Below are 25079 nucleotides of genomic sequence, written 5' to 3'. Positions count from 1 at the left end.
TTGCCGAAGTATTGGACGGAGGAGGCCAAGTCATTAGAGCAAGTGTAGAGGCACATTTTCAAGACCAATGGGTTTATACCCCTTGGAAGTGGAGTAAAGTTCTTACCTTAAAAGCTCAGCTTCCTGACCCTCGAAAGAATCCTACGGCCTATTATAAAGAATTAACTGAAGCTGCGAATTAGGCCGTTATGATTTAAGCTGATATTGAGTTATTTTTCGGTCTCTTGGTCCCTGTAGATATATGGAGACAAGTGCATGTTTCAGATCATGCCACCGAACTTGGAGGGACCTGGGATCAAATTAAGGCATGGGACAAAGATTGGAAGCCTGGCAATAAGCCTAAAGACGAGATTTTAGCTATACCAGCTCAAATTATTACATATATGCAAACCCTTATTCCCCCACGAAAGGTGGATTGGGATAAGCTAACAGCCTGCAACCAAAAGGAGGATGAAAATGTATCTGACTTCTTCACCCGGTTTGAGAAAGTATTTATTGACTTCAGTGGACAGGATTTATCTACAGAAGGCGGCATACGGCTATTTGTAAATAGATTTGTCACTAATTTGTAACCAGAGATAAAAACACGTTTACAGGCTGCTGTGAGTGATGTCACCGTCCATGTCATGAGTGATCTAATATGTGACGTCATCAGCAGTGCATTGCAGGCGCGCAAGTTATAGTGAGTCCAACTAACTATAACGTGGGAATTTCAATGGTTTTATGTCAGTAAAATTTCCAGCTAACTATAACTGGTGTTAAACCTATGGTTTTTTCAGTGAATTTAATAAGTTTTTTAAATGCTAATTCCTAACTATAACTGGTGTGAAACCTCTGGTTTTTTCAGTGAATACATATATATATATATGTATATATATATATATATATATATTACCTACTGGCGGTCGCCAGTAGGTAGTTATAGTTAGGATTTTTTTCAATGTTAAATCTCAAAATTCTATTTGGAATACCTTTGGCGCCGGTTGACGAATCTGACTGAAAATTTCCTCAAAATGGCCTCACAACGTTCCGGTCCTTCCCTGAAAGTTTGGTTGGGATTCGTCAAGCGGGGGCCGAGATAAAAGGGGGGTCCCAAAACACATTTTCCCCATGTTAATTTCCATAGGGCGGTCGATTTCACTTTTAGCCCGAACGGCTGAATGGATTTCCATAAAACTTGGCAAAATTGTAGGGACTGGTAGCCCGATGTGCCTTTGCTATGTCTCATGATGTGTGCTCCAGTGGTCTTTGAGTAATTTAGGTTCAATAAATATATATATCTATGGCAGCGCCCCGGTACGCGCCCCGGGGAGCGCTCCGGGCGCGCCACGCGAGGTGCACACGGAAAGCTGATTGGCTCTCGGGTGTCTGTAAACATTCGAAACAGTCCGGAGCGGCCGCCATCTTGTGTCTCGGTAAAATCGAGACACAAGAGGTGGCTAAAACGAAGGGGGAAATGACCATAAGGTGTTTGATGTGGGGGCTATAAAAGGGCCCCGCAGGGCATTTAATTATTTTTTTTTTTTTTCGTTTTGCGCGGGGGAGCACCCGGTACGCACACCGGGGAGCGGACCAGGGAGCGTACTATGAGGAAAAAAGAATGACAGAGTTTTTAAAAAATGAAGCCTTTTTTTAGAAATTGGAGGTAGTTCTAAAAAGAACTTTTTTTTTTCTTCTTTTTGTTGTTTTATATTTTTTGTGTTTTTTGAACATTTTGTACTTTTTTTGGCTTTTCAAAACAGTTTTATATTTTTTTTGTATTTTTTTAGGGGGAGAAACAAAAAAAAGGGAATTGAAACTGGCTCAACTAGAGCAAAAAAACATAAAACCCCAAAAATTACTTCTTTTTGGGGCACTTGTGATTGTCACCTGCAAGGACGATGAGCTTTACGCTCTTTTCACCATAGGCGATAAGCTTGCCATATGCAGTACAAGTGATTTTAAAATCAGCAAATCGTGGCTGAATACAAGGCATCATCTCTGATGTTTCTGGTCCCGATGAATTGGGTTTGTTTCTTTGGGAGGTGGTCCTTGAAGACTGGGGGAGGTTACTTGCCAGTTATAGTTGTTAGGGTGCTTACGGGTCATATGTTGAATCATGGTATTGTTACCAAAGGAATACTTTTTGTTTGGGTTGCCCCTTGAGAGTTCTTCCTTACAGATTAGGCAAGTTACCTTGGCCGCATTCACTTTTTTCTTGCCCTCTGGGAGTGAAAAAAACTCCCATACAATGTGTGACTTGGGCTTGTATGGGGTATTTTGTTCAGGCAGCCATCTTCCACCATCCCCCTCTTCCTCTTCCTCTTCCTCTTCCTCTTCCTCCTCCTCCTCTTGTTGACCACCAATGTAATCTTGAGCTGGTCCTCTTGGTGGTTGTGGTGGTGGTGGTGGGGCAGATGCACCAGCTGCTGCTGCTACTGAAGCCATTATAAAGATCAAAAAGGTACAGAGAGGTATAAACAGGTCTTCCTAAGTCAAAGGACAAAGTCAGAATAAGGAAGAAAGGTGGGGTCTTTCATCATTTGGAAAAAAAAACTGTCCTGAACCAATGAGAAGTGTTATTTTCAGGTCACAAGACCAGGGGCTTCATCATTATGAAACCAAAACTGTTATGAACCAATGACGGGTCACGTCGCGTAAGCGCGTCGGATGTTTATGTTGCGCGATCGTATTCGCTCGAGTACTTCCGGGTGCGCTTACGCTGTGCGTGTCACACGGACACGGCTACGCGATATGTCACGATCACGTTTTCGTTCGCGATATGGGCGCTAACGGGACGCTCCCCGGTACGCGCCCTGGGGCGCTTCATAATACTACGCTTTCCGGGGCGCTCACCGGGGCGTGCACCGGGAGCGCTCCGAGAAAAAATAAATATATATATATATACAAACAAAAAAATGGGCTAAATTGTAGAAACTGATAGCCCGATGTGCCTTTGCTATGTCTAAAGATATATGCTCCAGTGGTTTTTACGAAAATTAACTTTGAAAAAAATATATATTGGGCTACATTGGGCTATATATATGTTAGAGCCCAAATGTAGCCCAATGTAGCCCAATGTAGCCCAAAGATGGCCACCAGAGACAAAAAAAAACAAATGTAGCCCAAATATCAGCCAGATGTAGCCCAACTATAGCCCAATGACAGAATGTCCCAGAGTGTTCTAAAGAACAACTAGAGCGCTAACAGTCTTACTTATAAACTGAGACTTATAGTTAGGAATTAGCATTTAAAAAACCTATGAAATTTACTGAAAAAACCATAGGTTTGACACCAGTTATAGTTAGGAATTAGCATTAAAAAAACCTAATAAATTCACTGAAAAAACCATAGGTTTCACACCAGTTATAGTTAGCTGGAAATTTTACTGACATAAAACCAATGAAATTCCGCGTTATAGTTAGTTGGACTCACTATAACTTGTGCGTGTAATGCACTGCTGATGACATCACATATTACATCACTCATGACATGGTCAGTGACATCACTCATGATATCACTGATGACACCATCCAGTGAATGTGTGTCTTTCTGAAAAATAAATATGTTGTATATATGTATTTGTAAAGGACGATGGAAGAATAAATGGTTAAATAAGTGTGTAAATGGATGTTTGTTTTTAAAATAATTGATTGGTTAACTGCCTTATTAAGTGTATCTTAGTGAATACACTATATGCGGGGATCCAGACCCAACACTTGGCAAAACTCCAACGCCTACAAAATGCAGCCGCACGGTTGGTGCTAGACATACCCAGACATGAGCCAATAGCTCACAGATTGAGATCTCTGCACTGGCTCCCCGTTAAAGACAGAATAAAATGTAAATCCTTATGCTTGACCTATAAAGCCCTCCAGGGGAGAGGCTCGCAGTTCCTAAAATCTCACCTAGAAAGGTATCAGCCTACCTGGTCCTTGAGACCTAGCAATTCAAAACTGATCCAGGTCCCAAGATACAAACAGGTCAGGTGGGGAGTGAGAAGCTTCCTGCTGTATACAGCAAAGGCGTGGAATCAGCTTCCGATTACAATTAAAAACAGCCCATCTCTACTTTCCTTTCGGAAAGAGATAAAAACATGGCTATTCATCTCGGGGCTAACTTTTCTTGTGTTGAGCAGCCTGGTCCCGTACTCTTACCTCAGCACCAAGACGCCCATGGGCATTCGTCGCGCTTTATAAATCCACAAATCAAATCAAGTTAGAAACAGGACTAAAGAACTGTAATCTAAAACCATACATATATATTACAAAACGGAATGTCATAGAGTCACAGAAACACCAATCTATAAGAAATTGTACATGTCTGCAAAACAGAAGTGCCATAAGACCACACAAATTAGAAGAAGCTGGGGGCAGTCATCATATGCCTCGACTGAATCAGCAATAAAACCGCCTCAAAAACAGGACTTGCTACACAACATGAAACCATACCCTATCTTTAATAAGATAGCAAAAGCAAATAAACCTCCAAGAGATGGTCCTGTCACGCCGAATAAAATAACCGAATTAGCTTCCCAAGAAATACAGGAGAAATTTGATCAAGTGGAGGTAGCGAAGAGGGGCCCACCAGTCACCACATAAATCAGCCCGGATAAAATCGCATACAAGCCTCCTGAAGAGACAACTGATGAAGGAAAGAAGCAACTTCAGCCCATGATTGGAAACACACCTTATTCTTCTGGAGAGATATTGTGCGATGGAACTTAACACCTACAGAGTGTGACAGGCAACAAAGTCGACCTTGCCGATACAAGTAATAGAAGCTTGGTCGACACAAGTAATACAAACCAAAGAATATTCCAACCACTTTATAACTTAAAGGGTAGTCATGATACATTAAACAGGGGAACCTATTAAGGCTCCTTCAACACATTCCATCACTGGCCAATATAACCAGTGTAGATATGGTGAGTGTTCATTTTGAGCCAAGGACTGAAGACTACCCCCCAGGTAAACACGGTAGTGACTTGGATAAATCATCATATTCCAGAAGCGGTGCTTAATGAAAAAGATATCTTAAAAAATGGGGAATAGCAATAATGGTACCTGAGCAGGAAATATACCTACCAGTTTTACTTGAACCATCTAACACTGCTAACTACTCAAAGAAAGTTAAGGAACACTCCCATAGTATATTGAAAGGTACCTCGAAAATATACAACTAGATTCGAAATTATAAAAACCTAAGAATATCGGTCAGAACACAGGAGGAGACAAACATAAACTGAAAAGTAAAAGATGAGACACTTTGGAAAAGCTGATGGAGGGAGCAATGCAACAGGAATAGCCGTATAACACAGAGTTGCAAACACCATACCTGCCGCAAATGTGCATACTGCGAATTGTTCAGGGTACCCACAAGAGCAGTTCAACACAAAATTGTCTTCAACAGCAAATATTAGCACTCGAAGGCCTATTCAAAACTCAGAATATTGCCTTAAAATTGCCTCCTTGAACGTGGCAGGTATACAAAAAGCTCTTAAACAAATTACAGCAACAAACAGCGAAGGCGATGTCCTATATTTACAAGAAACCTGGGCTACAGAACCGGTACAGCTGGAAGGCTATGCAGGTTTCCACAAACTAGCTTTTAAACACAACCGGTACGGTAGACCATCAGGTGGAATCTCGATTTATGTCAAACATGCAAAACAACTGACAGTGAGGACCATAGATACCAACTCAAATATGTTACAGGCACTTGTAGTTTGAGGGAAAGGGGACAAAGAAGACAGTGTTTCACTGCTCATAGTAAAGGTATATTTAAATGCACTTGGTCAGTCAAAATTAGAGGCCACAAAATCTATGATCAAAACAATACAGGAAATCTTATGCACGTACTTGTCACCAGCTAAATTGCTCGTGGGGGACTTCAATTTGCACCACCTGGGAACCAAGCCGAGGGAGAAGATGCACCTAACTAGTACTGAAAGAACTTTCAATAACTTCTTACAAAATTATGATCTCAAGTCAATTGAGTATTTATTCAAAAGTTCAGACCCAAATGGCCCTGGAACAACCACATTTAAGATTTGTTTGACAATCGATTAAATCTTGTTCGACAATCGATTACAACTCATTTGCAAAATTGTTCACTTTGAAATCAACGTAGATGGTACCAGCGATCATGCAATAATCCAGGTTGAACTGGACATTACCATCAATCAACGGGAACGAACCATCACGGTAGCTAAATCAATAGGCATTGAGGAATTTGCCCTAGTCAGAAGAATAAAATGGAATTATCGCCAGGCTACCACATTTAAGGCATGGAAAGATGAACAAGAAGGCACAGGCAACCACCCAGCATGGAAAACTGGTCAGAGTGGACCTCTGCCCTGAAAACAGCTCTGAACAACGGCAAGAAAGCTGACCTCAAAATAAAGGAGAAACCCATTACACAAACATTGTATAACAATATATAACTTAGTGACATAACATGTAAACTAAATAGGGCATAGGATTGCGGGCACGCAAAAAACATTGGATAAGCACAACAAACTGCATAATGAGTGGAAGCACTTGCTGTGGACACTCAAGCAGAATAAGCTAGAGGAAGAATGGATCCAGATCCATGAGCTAACAAAGCCTTATAAACATCGTCAACTTTGGCAATATATAGCTTGGTTGGAAAATGACCAAGTGGACCGTCAGAACTCTGTCCACGCCGACGCATGGCTGAGACATGTTTCCACATAAGACATGTTTCCACAATTTATGTGGAAAATGAAAGATGCATTGAACCCGTAAATAGTGTGGATTGCCCCACTGAGAGTAAAAAACAACACAGTAAAATTTACTACTGAAGCCGTGAGCAAAGATCAAGATAGCACAGCATTCGAAAAAGTAGTAAAAAAGATAAGAAAAGATGGGGCACAGAGCCTAATGGCCTCCCGGGAGCAATGTTTAGGGAAGATCCAGCATATTGTGGGAGAGTCCTATCCAATCTATTCACTGAATGCAGACTACATGCCAGGGCGCCTGACTCGTGGCGCGGGTCAATTTTACAACCGAATTACAAGAAAGATGATGACACAGAACCAAAAAATTACAGATTAATCGCGCTCCTGAATATCGAAGGGAAAGCCTATGCAAGTAGCCTACTAACAGAACTAAACAGATGGGTTGAAGAAAATGAAATCCTTCCCCCTATCAAACAGGGTTTCACAAAGGTTGTTAGACAATCAATAACATCACAACTATATCTTACTTAAGTCAGCAAGCTAACATCAAAAACAAATAAACTGTCTTTGCCTGTTTCGCAGACTATTCAGCAGCCTTCAACGGGGTGCCACGTTGCAAGCTCTGGTCCAAATTGCGCAACTGGCAAATTCCACCAGGCCACCTCAACGCCATTATTTCACTATATAACAACACTTGGATCAAAGTCAAATTAGTAAACAACACCACAACAAAAAAGTGCCTCTGAAATCGACGCCTAGTACAGGGATGGGTACTAGCCCCAACACTATTCAACCTATATACAGCATACCTGGACAAGATGCTCAATAATGCCAACCTAGCAGTCCCTAAAATCAGAGCTAACAAACTTCAAATTTTACAATATGCAGACGATCTAGTGGTGATGGATCGTACAAAAGCAGGTCTACAAAGGGGGTTAGACGCTTTAAACACCTACAACCAGATTAAGGAATTAACAATAAACCCAGACAAGACCAAAGTATTGATCTTTGGGCACTAAAAAAACATTCCTCAAATGGCACGTGGGTAAAGAGTTAATCGCTGTTTGAAAGTCCTGCAATTATCTCAGGTGCTGGTTGAGCGACTCGGGCAAAGTGACTTTGCATCTACACAAAATGAAATCTAAAGTACTATCAACAATCTACACACTGTGCAAATTACACAAGAAAATGCAAAGTCCAACTTCTATCATAATCAGAAAGGTGTTACAATCTAAAATAAGGGCGATTGCGGGGTATGCACAGCAGGTATTACCAGGTAAAATGGATACAATGGCGGAAAAAACTCAATGCCAGGCATACAAACACATATTTAAAGCTACCTAAATACACCCGTAATAGCTGGATTCACCTGGAGTTCGGCCAAGTGCAACAGAACAAAGAATGCTTGGGTGTGCAAGCAAAATACTATTACCAAATAGTTAAAGCTCCCGGGGGAAGCTTGAAGAGCATGCTAAAATCCATCTACGAGGGCCAACCAACCCATGGCAAGTCTACATGCAGGAAGCAGTAAAGTTTTTTAGACCTGGCAACACAGAATTGGGGTCAAGAGGATATAAACTACTCGGCCATCAAATATGCAATCAACAAACAATGCTATCAATTGTCTCGAAAAATTGGCCTAGCAAATTTGGAAACTGGAAGAGGTCAATCTGGGCTGATTGCAACATATATAGCGCACAAAGCTCAACCATATCTTCAGCAAGCTTTGGGGAGGAAGGCCCTAAAAAACATTCAATGGGCCAGGGTAGTGCCCCTCCCAATTAAAGAACTGAATCCTGGGTGGAAATTCCTTGATAACAAAATCAGCTGTAGAATCTGCAATTTTAAAACAGAATCATTAGCACACCTGATGTGCTGCTGCCCTGGCCTGTTACAGTCTTGTCAGAAGCTTTTAAAGCCAATCTGGCTACGCAAAGGAGATGGGAGAGTGCAAGAAGCAGTCGCAGTTATATTCTCTTTTATTCTACTGACCAACTTGGCTATAATCGGGAGATACATGGGGGAGGTGCGTTCCAGACTTGTTGAAGAATAAGATCTTGACAAATAGTGAGAAAATATACTTGCCGTGGACAGATCAAGGCAAACTTTATAAATTACATAATAACTTTCGTCATAATACCTCATATACAACTTTTCATTTTTTTGCCTTTTATTTTGTAATCGCATTGTCTCTGAAATGAAATTGGTTTAACTCTGAAATGAATTCATTTTAACTTTCTGTTTTTAAATGCTTTTGTTCCACTGCAAATGGTTGTAAGTAACTGTGCAATACATTTTTCATTCATTCTGTGTCAGTCAGTCAGTCAAAACTCTTTATTCGATTAATTAAAATCATAAAAGAAGCAACAATACATACATACAGAATAGAAATATATATACAATTAAAAACAAGCATATATGTACAAGCATTCATTTATATACACAATATATATTACATGGTTCATGGGAAAACAATACAAAATATCTCCAGATGTGCTTAAAACTACTATTAAAAACAGTTAAAATTTATGATAGTTTCTGTTCCAAGGTTGTGGGGAAGGGGTTCAATTCATATGTAGTGTTCTTTTATTCTTTACTCTTGCTGCAGCCACCAGAAAACTTGCTACGCTAAAGATGACCCGCACACTGTTCAGTAATTGCAAATATAGTAGTGCAGGCCTCACCTGTAGGAAACCCGCTTCTCGTAATATGGGCAACAAGAATTTATTTCGTGCCTCCGAAAATTTATCACAAAACATAATTAGGTGAAGAGTGTCTTGTGTCGAGAAGTTGTCACAAGAACATGGTGGAGAATCAGATGGCTTACCCCAATGTTGGTAGTCACCCAGAACAAGGTGAATGAGGTTAAATCTGAAGCTTATCAGCAAGAAGCGATGGTATGGCTTTGTGACAATCTTAAGGTAGGGTTCTATGTGGGGCGAGGACTGAAGAGCATAAATGCTTCTTACTCCTAGTTTTTTAAGTTCTACCTCCTCCCTATCTGCCTCTGCCATGATTCGGAAATTATGTTTAATCCATCCCAGATCCTCTTTCCTAATTCCCTCTGGGGTGGTAAACAGTTCCGGGCTTCCCAGCCTGACACACGCCGCTCTAACGTATGCCAGCCATGGGATGCTGTGTGCCTTGTCGAGGGCCAGACAATCTTTGAGGTTGAGATGATTAAGAGTAATGTCCTCATTGAGCCATGTCTTTGCCCAACAAATCAACGGGGATACTTTAAGATAGTCTGAGATATATCCCATACCTAGTTCACAATGTACCGCCATGGTCAACGGTGACTGAGGTACCGCCAGCAGAGATCTAAAAAACTTGTTTTCGACCAGTTGAATTTTGCCCACGTGGCCATATCCCCATATAGATGCCCCATAAGAGGCAATCGCACAGCACTTAGCCTTGTAAATTTTAAGCATGGGTTCCAAGGGTTTGGCTCCCAATCTTTTGGCAAAATTAAGAAGCGCTGTAGTGGATCTAGCCACTATGTTGCTTTTGTGCTTCTGCTGGGGACCCCAGTTGCCTTTCTCGTCGAATAAGACCCCCAAATACGTGAAAACTGGGACCCTTGAAACTTCCGCACCCAGGCAACTAAAAGTTTTAACGTTCCTGAGCTTCCTACGAGCCCCTGCAATCATAACATGAGATTTTTTACTGTTAATTTTAAGGTCTAGGGCATCCATAAATTTTCCAAAGCTGTCCAGCAGCCTCTGTAAACCCAGACCTGTACGGGCAATGAGTACGGCGTCATCCGCGTACAGGAGGACCGGGATACCCGTTCCTCCTGCACTAGGGATGTCCACACCGACCCCGGCCAGAGATTTTTCCAGGCCATTTATGTAGATCGTGAAAAGAAGGGGAGCCAGGATGCAGCCTTGTCTGACTCCCCGTCTAGAACTAAATTGGTCCGTGCACCTACCGTCCTGTGTAACCCTAACAGCTGCTGCTAGGTCCTGATGGAGCGAGGCAAGAAAATAAACTAGGGAAGCATCTATGCCCATATCTAACAAGATACACCATAATTTGGAACGATTCACCATATCGAAGGCTGATGATAAATCCATGAACCCAAGATATAGGAAGCCTTCTTTTGCCACCGTGTACTTGTTGATCAAGAGGTAAAGATTAAGGCATTGGTCCATGGTGCCCCTGTGCTCCCTGAAACCGTACTGGAGATTCGAGAGAACCCCCCCACCATTCAGCCAATCACCCAGTTTCTGAAGAATAACTCTTCCCATGATCTTGACGGAAGAGTCTAACAGGGAGATTGGCCTGTAGCAGGCGGGGTCCCCACGGCTCCCCTTTTTGAAAATGGGCACGATAATTGAAGAACCCCAGGATGAGGGAAAACGCACCAGTGCTGCGGCATTAAATACATTTGTTAGGATTTTTGCCCAGAAGTTAGGATACATAATGAAAAGGTCTGCAGGCACCCCATCAGGGCCTGGGACCTTATTTTTAGAAGTAGCGCGAATAGCCCTTTCTACTTCTTCTAGTTCGAATTTGATGGGGGTCCTGGGACAGCTAATAGTAGGGAGTACGGATGTTAAGTCAGGCATGTCCTTGTCCCCATAAATGTTCTTAAAGTGCCGGAGTCAAACATCGTCCGGAATTACGCAGTCCGTGTCTAGACTGTCGCTTTCCGAGAAGAATGGCTGATTTATTATGGCCCAGAACTTCCTGCTATCCCTTAATATATCGGCAGCCTGTAAGCTATCCCATGCTTCCTCTTTGATTTTCTGTTTCCGCAGGGAGATTGCCAGTTTGTACTCCCTGCGGAGAGAGGAAACCAAAATTCTATCTCTTGGGCTCCTTTTAAGGGCCCCCAGGAGGGCCTCATGGGCTTTAGAGCAAGAGCTATCAAACCATCTGTGGGCTTTCTTGTGATGTGACCCTCTCCCCTTGTTTAGATTATCAGCTATTTGTTTACAAATGGCTGAGAAGGAGGTTATCGTTCCCTCACCCACAGCGTTGCCATCTAGGCAGATGCCCATATTGGACTCAGTCATGGCCACCAGTTCTTCGAAGAAGGCCTCTGGGACTATTTTGTCCCACTTTATCCGTCTGCCTTGATCTTTTGTAGAAATGGCTCGTGGTGCTTCCCTTCCTGGGGCCCTGGTGGTAGTCTTGGCACCCATGTCAAGTTCTAATACAAGAGGGTTGTGGTCACTAAATGGTGATATCACTACGCTATAGGCTAATGTTATAGTCAGCAAAGGGGGGGACACAAAAATGTAATCGATAACAGAGTTAACCCCCCTCCCTGGAAAGGTAGGTGCATTCTCATTACCACTTTCCCTAACTGGTTCTAATAGGTTCAGATTGGAAAGCAATGCTTCCAAATCCTCCCCCTGTTTACCATGTTCAACATGGGGTACCTTACTATTTAGCTGCCCATCTAAATCGTCCCCATAACAATCCTATTTGCAAGGGTGTGTATTAAAATCCCCCATGAGGAAAATCTCTATCGAAAAAGAGTGATTGACTTTGTATACTGACAAAAATTGTTCTAATATATTAAAATGTTCAAGACCATCCATGGCATTATACAAGTTTATCAAAAGGTATTTCTTGTTAGACAAGGACCATTCCAAAATGAGGAAGTTATCTGACTCGACATGACATTTTCTAAATGACCCAGTAAGATCTAAGGAGACAAGGAAAAGTAAACCGCCCTTAGATCTCCCCATAGTCCCTCTAATCGCGGGAGTGGCGAAGCTTTGAAAACCATCAAGATTAAAACTAGAGTCTGCATCCCAAGTTTCCTGCAACGCCAGAATATCAAAGTGTTTTATAAATTGCAGCCAGATGGGATCAGAGCTTTTAGATCTGATGCCCGCCACGTTCCAACTAAAAAATTTGCATGGGACTAAGTGTGAATCTGTGGGGGTAGTGGGATAGTCTCTCTCCTTCCCCTTACTTGCGGTTACATGGCCCAGTCAATCATTGCATTCCATCTGAGATATGGGTGAGAACCTGTTACTAAGCTGTATCTCTCCCCTAGGTTGCACATTTATCGGGGAGGCTGGAAGTATGTTCACCGATTCAATGTCCCCACCCCTGGTTGGCCTCTGAGCTATGGACCGCTGGGCAGTCATCCTAGCCTGGTATGTTAAAATACTTGTATTGCTCGGTCTTGTGTGTTGTCGGGAATGTGGAGCTGCGTGTCTATGGACGCCGGGTGGTGGGTAAAAAAACCCCATGGGGAGGGGTCTAATGCCTTTATTTACAAGCTCTGAACCATCCCAAAATAATCTTTCTGCACAATTCCTGTTCTTGAAATTCACCACCACGCAATCCCCAGGGATGTTCTTTGGTCGATGCCCCACCCATCGTACCCTCCTTACCATTGTAATCGCACTAGCTATATTTGCTTCGCCTGAGCTAAACTGGTCGCACCACTGACTAGCTAGGTTCATCAAGTCAGCAGTAGTCTCCCAGACACCCCCCGTTACCGGGGGAACTCCTGTGAAGATAGCCACCAAAGGTGCAGCATCCGGTGGCAGCTCCAGGGTGTAACCAGGCTGACGGGGATGTCTACTATTGACCTTATCCCGGGTATGGCATGCATTTTCCTCAATTATTGGGTTAGGTGACCCGCCCCTTACGCTTGGCTTCCCTACTATATTAGTAGCCCCTACCCCACTAGGGACCCGACAGGGTATGGGATTAGAATTATCAACTGTAGACAAGTTGTTAGCTGTAACATCTGGCTGGGTCGGGCCTCCCTTGTCCCCACTATGTTGTCTCAGCAGCTGATCAATCTTTTCGCATTTAGAGAGAAGCCCTGCTACGCAGGTATTTAGGGTGCCCACAATGTCCTTAGCTACAGATACCAATACAGGTTCCAAGCGCTCGATGAAAAGGTCTTCAATAAGTTTCCCAATTTGGCTCTTCAGGCGAGAGTCCAGTTTATTGGTATTTGCCAAGTCTTTTTTAGGCCTTCCCAAAGAGCTTAATGGTTTTCTCCTCTTATATGCCCTATGTGGGGTTGCGGTGGGCATGGGGGATGTAGGTAAGTGGACAGTCGAAGCATCTGGGGGAGTTGGTTGTGCAATAGGAGGTGGATTCGAATCCCGGTTGGTGATTACAACAGTTGGGACCAAAGGTATCTCCCTAATGTGGTCAGATCTCCGGGCTGGGTCAGTTTCCTCTGCATTCAGGCCCAGTTCTTTCTCAGCGTGTGCGATTTCTTTAGTCAAAGCCCCCACCGCTGAGGTTAAGTATGAAATAATTGATTCGGAATGTCTAGGGTGTTTAGCTTTTGACCCAGCATCATCTTTGGTACATACCTTTTTCCTTTTGCCCATGTTTACTGCAGGAGGTTAGAGGGGGGGCCCAGCCCAGCCTCCTTCAGCCCCTGACGGCCACAGACGGTCCGCCCTCTGCCCGGGCTCCGCCCGGCGTCGCCCGCGCGCGTCCCGCGACGCGGGAGGAGTGTTTGTTCTTTATGCGCCTCCAAGCACGGTAAGGTGCCACTGCAGGCGGCGTTCCAGCATCCAGCAAGGTACGCTGGGAAGTGTAGTCCAGTGTAGCCGCTCCCCCCTCTCAACGCCCGCGGTGGCAAGTGCGGCGGCGGGGGAGTGCAGGAGAATGTGGGCGCGATGAACAGCAGCGCTGTTACCCAGGTAGGAGCTTGCCTCTGTGCCCCCTGAGTAGTGGAGACCCCCGCTCCCCAGCTGGAGTGTCTGTTCTTTATGCACCTCCAAGCGCGGTAAGGTGACTCAGTCATCATTTTTATGAAACACGGGTCTGAATAACCTTTCCTGGGTTAATTCACCCAGCTTTGCAAAGCACAATGAAAAGCAAAACTTTATAAATGGTCATGTACCCTACAACTTAACAGTAAGACATTGTTTCTATTCCTAATTGCATCTGCCAAGGATCTATACAATTTATTAACCTTTCTGATAATCTATAAATTAAGACAACACTGTGGAAAGTGCAAGTGGGTCACGTACTTGAAATCTTTTGATCTTATGGAAGCATTCCTCCCATCCCCTTTTGAGTGTTTGATGTAAGCTTTAGGTGGCCAAGGGTGTGCCCAGATGTTCTCACTCGCTGTGCCACAGGATCCAAGGTATACCTCACAGGCAAAGTCTAACAAGACTGAGACCGGTCTGCAGCTGCTTGTGTTCCTTTTATGAAGGGGTCTCACCTGGCAGGTCGAGATGGACTATTTTCATGCAGGGATTTGCACAAGGAAGGCTCTGTCTAGTATGGCACTGTGAGCAAGCACCAATTAGTTGAGAGGCTGCACAGAACAATTATCAGTGGGTTAAACTTTCTACGCGCATTCCTTGCATCATCTTTTGTATGATTACTGTTTCGCACTTATCTAAGTGAGCCGAAGTGACACCGTAAGGTGAGGGGTTTGCTAGGGCTTGGTTCCTAATGGTGCTGCACCAGCAAGTGGTAAAGGGTCAGACCGAATCACTGGCATTTATAATTGTGACAAAGGGATGCATCAGTGACTTTAGCAGACTGAGGGTATCTGTTTGAAGATAGAAGTGGTCTTGGGTGAGCTGCAGCTGCCAGAGACAGGATATAGTATAACATGGTCTAAGAACATGCAAAAGTGGCGGGGAACAGGTATGAAAGTAGAGGGGCAAAGGCTGATCACAAATGGCAAGTTGAGAAGCCTGAAATAGGCCACTAGTGAAAAAACATATATCCCAGCAACTCCAGAGAAAACTAAAAACAAGAGCACTATGAGGGTGAGTCACAAAAGCATTTATGAGTGTGGGAAGGAGTACCAAAGGAGTTCTCTTTGTGAATTGGCCCAAGATGGCTAAGTATTTGTGCAAATAGAGCACAGTCCTTTCTATTTCTGCTAATTTAAATTAATATTCCATGAACAATCCCATTATATTTTTATTTTGGATATTTTGTGGCCAATTCACAAAAGCATGTATGAGTATGTAATACGGGGATGTATGACGTTACAACGCATACTATTACAACTACCTACCGTTACAACGTGACCATTACAACGCATACCATTACAACGCATAACGCTTTGAGGTGCTGGATAGTGGTAAGTATCATTTACTATTCTAACTCCAGTCCCCGTGGACCCTAGGGAAGGTGTTGGATAGTAAATTATACTTATTCCCTATCCTAGAGCGCCCCCCAGCGCAATGCGTTGTAATGGTATGCGTTGTAAAAGTCGCGTTGTAATGGTAGTGCGGAGTAAAAGATGCGTTGTAACGGGTGTATACCGTAATACGGTAGTGCAACTTTACGTATTCCAAAATACGTTTCTGAATAGGCCCACTGACATTTTTGCATGCAGAGATGCAATTTTTGGCTAGTGGATGGATCTCTCATTGCAGCCATTCAAAGTTGACATCAAACTTCCAGAATCAATCACTGGAAAGCCCACCAGAGGAAATAGACCTGGTAGTGGAGCTTTCTCACACCAAGCTCCGAATGACCTCCCCCTTCACATCAAAGCCGTTAGCTCTATCTTAGAGTTTCACAAGAAACTGAAAACCTGCCTCTTTCTCTAAGTCCCACTCAGGACCCAGCACGCCTATTGATAGCATAACAACCTCCTCCACACCCAGTGATATGTGCACCCTACAAATACACATAACATATCATAACTCATCAATTCTCCACCAAGTAAATTAGAACTCAGGTTCCACCGAATGTGAGTGCTTCAATCGCAGCAAAGAACCCAGGTCATTAAGACATGACATAAAAAAGTCCGAGAAACAAAATGGGCTCCCACTGAGCAACACCTAATACATTAAACTAACTTACAAGTCAACTGCAGCACAATCACAGATCCTACAAGGTAGGCCGAATTGATGTCCATTCGACTACTAAATAGTATTAGAAAAGGAAAAAGTGTGTATTACTTGGTGTAAACTATGATATATATATATAATATTTTTGTTAGCATTTTTATTAGCATTATTTTTTTCATGTTTCAGATTGTCTTGTGTTTTGGGGGCTATGTATGCCCTGAATACATATGGGCACTTTCGCACTGAATTAACACGCATAGAGCATTTCTAAATACCACTTTGATAGTACACTGGGCGTTTTACATTTACTCTCTGTGAGATCAACCTTCAGCTCTTATTTACATGCATCTCTTGCTGGATTGCTCATCTGGCCTCCAGCTCCTGCTCTGTGGGTCTACAACTATAACATCATGAAAGAATAATATCTACATTAACATTGTTGTTACGATAGGGACGTTTGCTTTATCAGACTCTCATTTTCTATACCAGATGTTATGGAGGAACTTTGACTCAGCAACCTCTGATGAGATCTTAAGTGAAACCTTTTAAATCCATGTTTAATGTAATTTCGACCACGGGTTTACCTCAATAGATTTGGAACTTTCAACCACATGAATTTGAATATAACATCAAATGTAATCGGTCATCTATTTTTTTAATATAAACACACTGATTTTTTTTCTAGCGTTGAAGGGTGACTCAGGGAGCTAAAGGCTTGCTGCTTACAAATATTGTGATCGGAAGTCGCTAGTTTTAATCCTGGCAAAGCAGGCTGCGCCTTCCATTTTTCTCACATCTGTAAATCGAATACCATGGGGGCTGTGCACAGACTCCACTTTGTAATATGTGCGGTAGTACTGCTCACATACTACAAAATGCTATTCACTATCCCCGGGCGGAGACATCTGCCTCTGCCTCTCTTACCTTATAAGTGCAGAGACCTCTACCACAGTGACAGAGATGTCTGCACTGGTAAGCCTATGTTTTAATAGGGAATGTGGGTCGGCCAATGGACTGGGAAGTAGGGAATACTTATTAAAAAATAGAAGGGTTTAAGGGAGCAGTAAGGAGGGGTCATAGGGAGGGGCAGACTGCTACAAACACCCACTCACAAAAGAGTGAACTACACATCTAATGATACTGAACCCCTAAGGAAGGAATATAGTGGTAAGTTTACTCCAGTACAATCTATGAGCAAGGCAATCGCCATGCATGGCCACTCACATATAGAGCAGCACTCTCCCACGGAAAATAATGACATTAGAGACTTAAAACAACACAAAATGCTGTTACATAAATAAATACTATTTTCTCAGCTTTAGTAAAAATATCTATCTATAGATGTACATAGATATATATTACAGAGTGATGATAGCCACAGACCCAGAGATTGGAATTCCTCTGACTCTTGCTTGGCAATAACTTCGCCACCATTTGATGACTCTGCATAAACATTTGCAGAACTATTTCTTTTTCTACATTGACTGACAATGCAAAGTTTTGTGTGAATAGTTAAGGGGGTGTGAAGAAAAAAGGGTGTCCCCAAAGCACGTGTTTCTACCAATGCTTTTTCCATAGACTTGTTACACAGATGTGTCTACAAACTGGATTTTCAGAAAAAATTGCAAGAATATAAATGATGGTGATGAAAGGGTCCTTTTTGATATTTGATCAAAATTAATTCAGCAGTTTTTAAGTCATAAAAACGTTGTGGTTTATTGGGTCATGGTATATAGAGGTACTTCCAGCGTATACAATGGTACATTGTGATGAGAAAACACAATACAATCGGTTAATAAGAGCCCTTATATCATTAAAAGGCAACCACATTGTTTAGACAAGGCCTGGGTGAAATTGTAATGACCCCAGACTAATCAGAGTATTTTCAGTGATTACCCATTAGTCTTGTGATTCGAAATACGCAATTTTGCTAGCTTCAGTTATTAGGAGTAATTTGAGGCAAACATCCGAACCCGGGAGGACAGGCAACTGAGTGAAAGTGGGCAGTTGCTGGCTACTGCTGTTCATGTGCTATACCATTTAGTGCTATTTTCTTAGTGCAAAAAATATCCTCTGGACAATTTTGTAAGAGAGGGTGCACTTTGCTCTAAGATAATAGCACTAAATTCTGGATTATGCTCCTCATGTACATTACACATAATTATAAGCAATGCTCGGCAATTACGCTAGAGAGAATTACGCTGATTACATCCACTCCTAATTTAGACCATACTTTCCATTTTATGTGGGGCTTAGGGTGAAATCTAACTAGTGTTTTTCAAATGCATAGGAACACATGAGGCAATTTAGAAACCTCTGCAGAGGTAGGGAGCATTATTTTTATTATTTTAAAAAATGTTTGCGGAGTACTGCTGTTCTTTGTGAAAATATCTAAAAAGTTCTGCTGTATCCCTGAAAATAAAAAAAATAAAAATGATATATGACAAAAGATGCATAAAACACTCCACTCCACACATGCCACTCTACACCCCTCCACTCTAACACACTCTAAAATATGCGACTCTATGGTACGCCACTGCACTCTACGCCTCTCCATTCTACACCACTCTACGACACTCTACAAAATGTCACTTCACTTCACTTTACAACACACCATTACACTCTATGCCACAACACTGGATGCACCTACACTGTAAAAAACTGTATGACATGTCACTTCATTCTACAACATGCCACTTCACTCTACCCCACAACTGTAAGATACTACTCTATTCTTCGCCCCTCCTCTCTAAGACACTGTACAACACTCTAATCTATGATCCGCCACTTCACTCTACTGTATGACACGTAACTCCAGTGGACCACAGTCCACTCTACTCCACTTCACTCTAAGCCCCTTCACTCTTCACTCTACACCACTCTAGTCCACTCTATGATGCACAACTTCACTCTGAGACACACCACTCTACTTACAACACTCTGCTCCTGCCATACCTCAGCAAACTGCAATGTCCCTGGGTTTGGCACTCTGGGACATTGCTGGAGCCAGCCCTGGGGGTGGCTCTCCCCAGGGCCATGTGTGGCTCCAGGAGGGTGGGCCATGCAGCCCCCCTTCTGCCTTGACATGGGGCCTACCTCAGGGAGGTGGCGGTCTCCGTGGCCGAGCATGGCCCGAGTGGGGTCCAAGCGGACCTCCTCCCATTTCTTTATAGTACACTTTGGCCCCCTGAGAGGTGGTGGTCCCTGGATCCGGGGGGGTCCATGAGGCCCCCCCACATGAAAATTAAAAATCCCCACGGAGGCTGTGGTCCCAGGGCAGGGCGGGTCCTCGAGGCCCCCTATTACATTAGCCCAAGGGAGGTGGTGCTCCCCGGGGCTGGGGGGAAGTCCAAAGGGCCTCCCTGCACGTATTTATTAATTAGCCCTGGGAGTTGGCGGTCCCCTGGGCAGCGGGCTGTGCAGGCCCCCTGCATCCCTGTGACTTGGTTCAACCAAGTCACTAGATGGCTGCCAGCACCTCCTGGTTTGAAGTGTTGGCAACTAATCAGATCTCAGCAGGAGATCAGGAGGGGTCGCGGATCCACCCTGTACCTATATAAAACTGGAAATTTCTTTACATTTCTCAGCAACTACTGAATGGATTTACACCAGATAAAAAAAGGCACTTCCTCAAACCAACATCTACCTTCCTGTCAAATTTGTTGTAATTCCTTTCAGCAGTTTAGACTGTAGCCATGTGTAAATGACCTGTGGAAATTAACATGGGGAACATGCACTTTTAAGCACCCTCTGATTCTTGGCCCCTGCTTGAGGGATCACCCAGAAACGTTCAAGATAGCAGCTGAAGTGAGCGCTGTGTTAATTTTGAAAACTTTTTGAAGATTCGTCAGACTGCACCAAATTTATTGGCAAAACAAAAAATTCTTTCCTTTGGAAACTAGGTCCTAACTATAACTATGTCCTGGCAAACGCTAGTAGGTAATATCTATATTTATATCTATATGTATCTATGTGTGTGTGTGTGTGTGCAGCTGCGGCCCGTGGAGGGAGTAACGGTGGAGCAGAGAGGCGGGCGGGGCAGGGGCAGGGTGGGGACTGCTAAAAAACAGAATATGGATAATTGGAGGTAAGTAAACTATTTAACAAATAAAACGAGTTTCGTAACGCGCCATGCATCGCATTTTTGTGATGCATGGCGCACTTTTCCCCTGTTAAAAGTGACACAAAAGTGGCGTAATAAGCTTGTAGATCTGTTTGTCAGACTGTTGTAACCTATCTGTTGTCACAGCTTGAAGGTAATTATACATTTCAACACAGTGAAGCTGGTGTACACTACCCACTGTCTCCTTTCACAAATGAAGGTAACACTACAGTTTTACGTGTGCAGTGTGCTAGTACATTTCAGTTGTGTTATAATGCTGCGATCAAGTGGTGTCTATATGGAAGTGCCTACTGCGTTACTGACACAAAAGTAGCAGAACGGTATTGTAAATATGCCGACTTATTTCTAATGCATTGTAATGAAGGCATTGTATATCTAGGCCTCCGTGCTTACCATTGTATAAACACTGCGGCCACCAGAGTTCACAACTTGAGTTCAACTGTTGTTCTAGACGTCAAAGCAGACAGCAGTGTCTATAAGTTTAAAAGAGAAAGAGAAATAATGCCACAGAGTGAGAGAAAGAAAGAGAGAGAAAAAACATTAAAACTGATTTTTTCTTGAAAAGTCAGACGTTGATTTATAAGCTGCTTGCGTCACTTTTCCCATGTTAAAAGTGACACAAAAGTGGCGTAATAAGCTTGTAGATCTGTTTGTCAGACTGTTGTAACCTATGTGTTGTCACTGCTGGGAGCTAATTAAACCTTTTAGACAGTGAAGCTTGTGCACACTACCCAGTCACTCCTTTCACAGATAATTTGTTGTTGTTTCGGAAACAAAATTGTTTGTCACCTAGTGCCATTGGCGTGATTGAAACATGGTTCTCTACGTGTGGAAGAACCCTTCACTGTAATCAAGAGAGTAAATCATTTCATTTTCAGATAAGGTTGTGTACAGCAGAGTGGAGATAGCAGCGTCCAAATCTTTAAAAAATAAAGAGAAATGATGTGAGAGAGTAAGAAAGAGAAAGAGAAAAAAGGATATTAAAATGTGGGAGAGACACACAGACAGGGAAGGGGTATGTGAAGCCAGAGGCTCAACCAGTCAAAAATAACGGGGGTGGAGGGGCTAGAAAGAATTTGGGGTGGGGGCTTTAGTTCAAGCAAAAAGAAGAGTGGAGCTGCAGGGGCTGTAAGCGGGGGGATTATCAAAGCCTCATTAACAAGCAAAATGTCTTTAAAAGACCTGTCACGTACTCGGGTGCAAGTGTGTGTGGGCCCAGGAACCTATGTCATCCTTGCTGAAGCCCCGTTAGCCCAATGTTTTTTTGCACCTGCTGCATACTACATATTCTCTCCTTTGACAGATAACTTGTCGTTGTTTCAGAAACAAGCTTGTTTGCTCACCTTCTGCTATTGCCGTTGTCCGTGTCACATAATCCATCCTGAAGCTGTACATCTAAAAGATATTAAAAGAAAGATGTTATGATTGGTAATTCTTGCTAATTTAATTTGGAGTTAGAAAATATCACGCTTTTATAGACGTTTGATTGTCAGATTTCTACGAACTGTTTGTATTGTGAATATATTCCGGACATTTCAGCGATTATAAAAACGTTACTGCTATTGGGGAAAAAAAAATTACAAATATAAATTAATACATTATGTAGCAGTGCGTTCGTCTAAAATACTAAGTCGCATTTTTGTATGTAGTCAGCTACAACCCCTTGACTCCTTGCGATGCATAGTCAAGTCTCACTGCTCACCTTTTCATGGAAAAGACACCTTCTTCATGAGGTAGTTCCGATCTCCAACAAAGAAGTCTCATATATGGTGCCGAGTCTTGATATCTCTATGGCTAACTATATATTTGTGCTCCCATCATCATCATCGCAGGTTCTTCACCCGCTCAGTGCTTCGGGCACCACTAACTCAGTGACCAAAGAGGCCACTCATGTGGTAGTGGGTCCCTTGTTTGGTGCTTTGGGTACAACCCTAAAATGGCGTAGAACACGTGCGCCCCATCTTTTTTATACATAGGGTCACGTGTGTAGTGACGGATGTCCTGGATAGTTGTGGTGCGGGTGTATACCAGCCATGAGAGAGTGTGTGGCGATCTGACAACTAGACCTGCAACTAAGAAATCACTACAATGGAAATCTGGGCCTTGTACTGTTGTTGTGTTTTTCTGGTAGCGTAAGCACAGTATGCTGTACTAACATATTCAGTAGCGATTAATTTACCACCTCCCCCAGGGGCTTTTAAATGTTGGGAGAGGGGTCAATAATTGTGTTGACTTTTTCTTCTTTAGTGTGCAGTGCTATACTGTTTTATAAAATGTATAAGTCTTCAAACTATCTTTACTCTTAAGATGTACGTGCGATATTTCCGTAATTGATTTTCAAAGTAATATACGCTTTTTTTACAGTTTAAAAAAACTATTTTTATCATTTTCCCAGATAATGTTTTCTCCTAATATGTACATTAAATACATAAATATATGTTTTTGAATAATTATAATCTTACGTGGAGTACGTGTACGGGGCGCCGTTTATGACGTCACGTGGATATTCTTTTTTTTATCAAAAAGACGCAGGGTACGCGTTTTGGGTGAAAAAGAAAAAAAAACGTGAAGCCCGCATTATTGTTAATTAGCCTCCGGGGGGGGTAAAATCTCAGGGGCTATTTATTTTTCGTAATGGGGGGCCTAGAGGGTCTCCCCTGCATGGGGATCACTACCCCCCGGATGTTTAACTATATGTATGCGAGGGGAATCATGGCCCCCCGCTTTCTCCTCTACTCGATTCCCTCCCCCCTCCCCCACCTCCAGGGCCTCTTTTTATTAAAAAAAACTGTGCAAAGGTGTTGCAAATGTGGTATTTTGGTTTCATTTCTGTCTTGTAGAGGATCCAAGGGAAATATAATGGTTTTTTGTACAGCCACTACCTCTCTGCCTGTTACCATAGTAACAGTTCATGGATCACTTGCGTGAGTAGAGAGGTTAGAAGTTCACCACAATATGTTGGTAATTGAAATACTTACTGTGCTGGAGATTTATATATATTTTTTTCAACGGAACCGTTAGTCGTAGAAGAAGTTTGTGGAAAAGTTTTATTAAGGATTCCTTCTTGTTCGGGAGTATTAGGGTAACGTGCTCCAAGCGGGACTTTAAGAAGTTTAATGTTCATTGGCTGTAAAGTATTAAAAGTAGAAGGCTTAGCAGTCATTCCTTGCTTGTCTTTGGAGAACATGGACATTTTATTAGCTAAAGTGTTCCGAGCACAAGTTTGCTCCTTATTGGGTGGGAACGGTTCATTGTTGTCAGTGATATTGTGATGCATTTTCCAAAGGAGTATGGGGAAATAAAGTAGTAGAGGGTAAGTTAGGAAAACTATTAACTGTGTACAGTGCCCATAAGGTGGTGGAGAGGAATTATGAGGTAAACTATTTTTTATATATGTTTCAAGGGCCATTTATATAATTGCTGTGTGGTGTATAAATCACGGCAGAAAAATGACAATGTGTTGCGCTGTTTTCTTTTATCAAGTTGTAGGTGACATACTTCTTAGTACTACTATTTACTTATAATGTGGTGTTTACTTTCATGATGGGGAGGTGTGGTTGCGCGGCAAAAAATTCAGTATAGGTTTGAAACAGTTTTTTTTAAGCAAATACAAATAAACTTTCTTCAGAAACTGTTGCAGTATATATGAAATGGGTGACAATTAAAAATGGAATGTCATATCATATCAGTTAAACGTGGCTATATAGTTCATTTTTGTGCTGCAGTTTGTAAAAGTGTAGCCCCACATTCTTGTTGATGTAAGAGGGCATCAGTTACTTTTAGATAAAGTAGAATAGAAGTGCTACAACAAACACTCCTGCACTACATTATCTCAGATCAAGAGAACAAGTAAAACAGTAAAATCTAAATTGTTTCATATTACATAGAAATACACGCATTATTATTTTTAAAATTTGTATTCTGTACAATTCAGAAACATGCTGTCGTAGTGTTTACAAGTTGCAGACTGTTCCGCTAATAAATCCTATACTCACCAAAGAATATATAGAATGTTACTCTTATAATATATAGTACAAGTCCTATATATTCTTTAGGGAGAAGGTGAATAGGAATCGCAAATAAGAATAGAAATTAGAAAATAACATTCAGAAATGTAGGGTTTATTTAATATTTAAAGTAACAAAGTATGCATGATAGATATATTTTAATATATATAAAAATATCTGATCAAGTTTTTCTAAATAATTGATAATTATATTACAGATTGCACTGAAAAATCTCCCATTCCTCTTCTGTAGGAATAGGACAATCTATTATAATATAACGATTGATACCATTGTTACAGTAAAAAGAAAAGGAAAATAAAGTTATGTATTTAACAGAACACCCATAATGAAATAGTTTCGAGCTCATGACGGTGAGAATAATAATATGTATATATTCTCACAGCATATGATCACAAGGGGAAAATAGACTGAAAGCAGCAAGCCGGTAACCTTGCTTACTTATCATTACTCTTTGTGACGACCGATCGTGAACTCCACTA

The sequence above is a fragment of the Lissotriton vulgaris genome, chromosome 7 (assembly GCF_964263255.1).
Source record: "Lissotriton vulgaris chromosome 7, aLisVul1.2, whole genome shotgun sequence".
NCBI classification, from domain to species: Eukaryota; Metazoa; Chordata; class Amphibia; order Caudata; family Salamandridae; genus Lissotriton; species Lissotriton vulgaris.
This window is presented reverse-complemented; position numbering follows the sequence as displayed.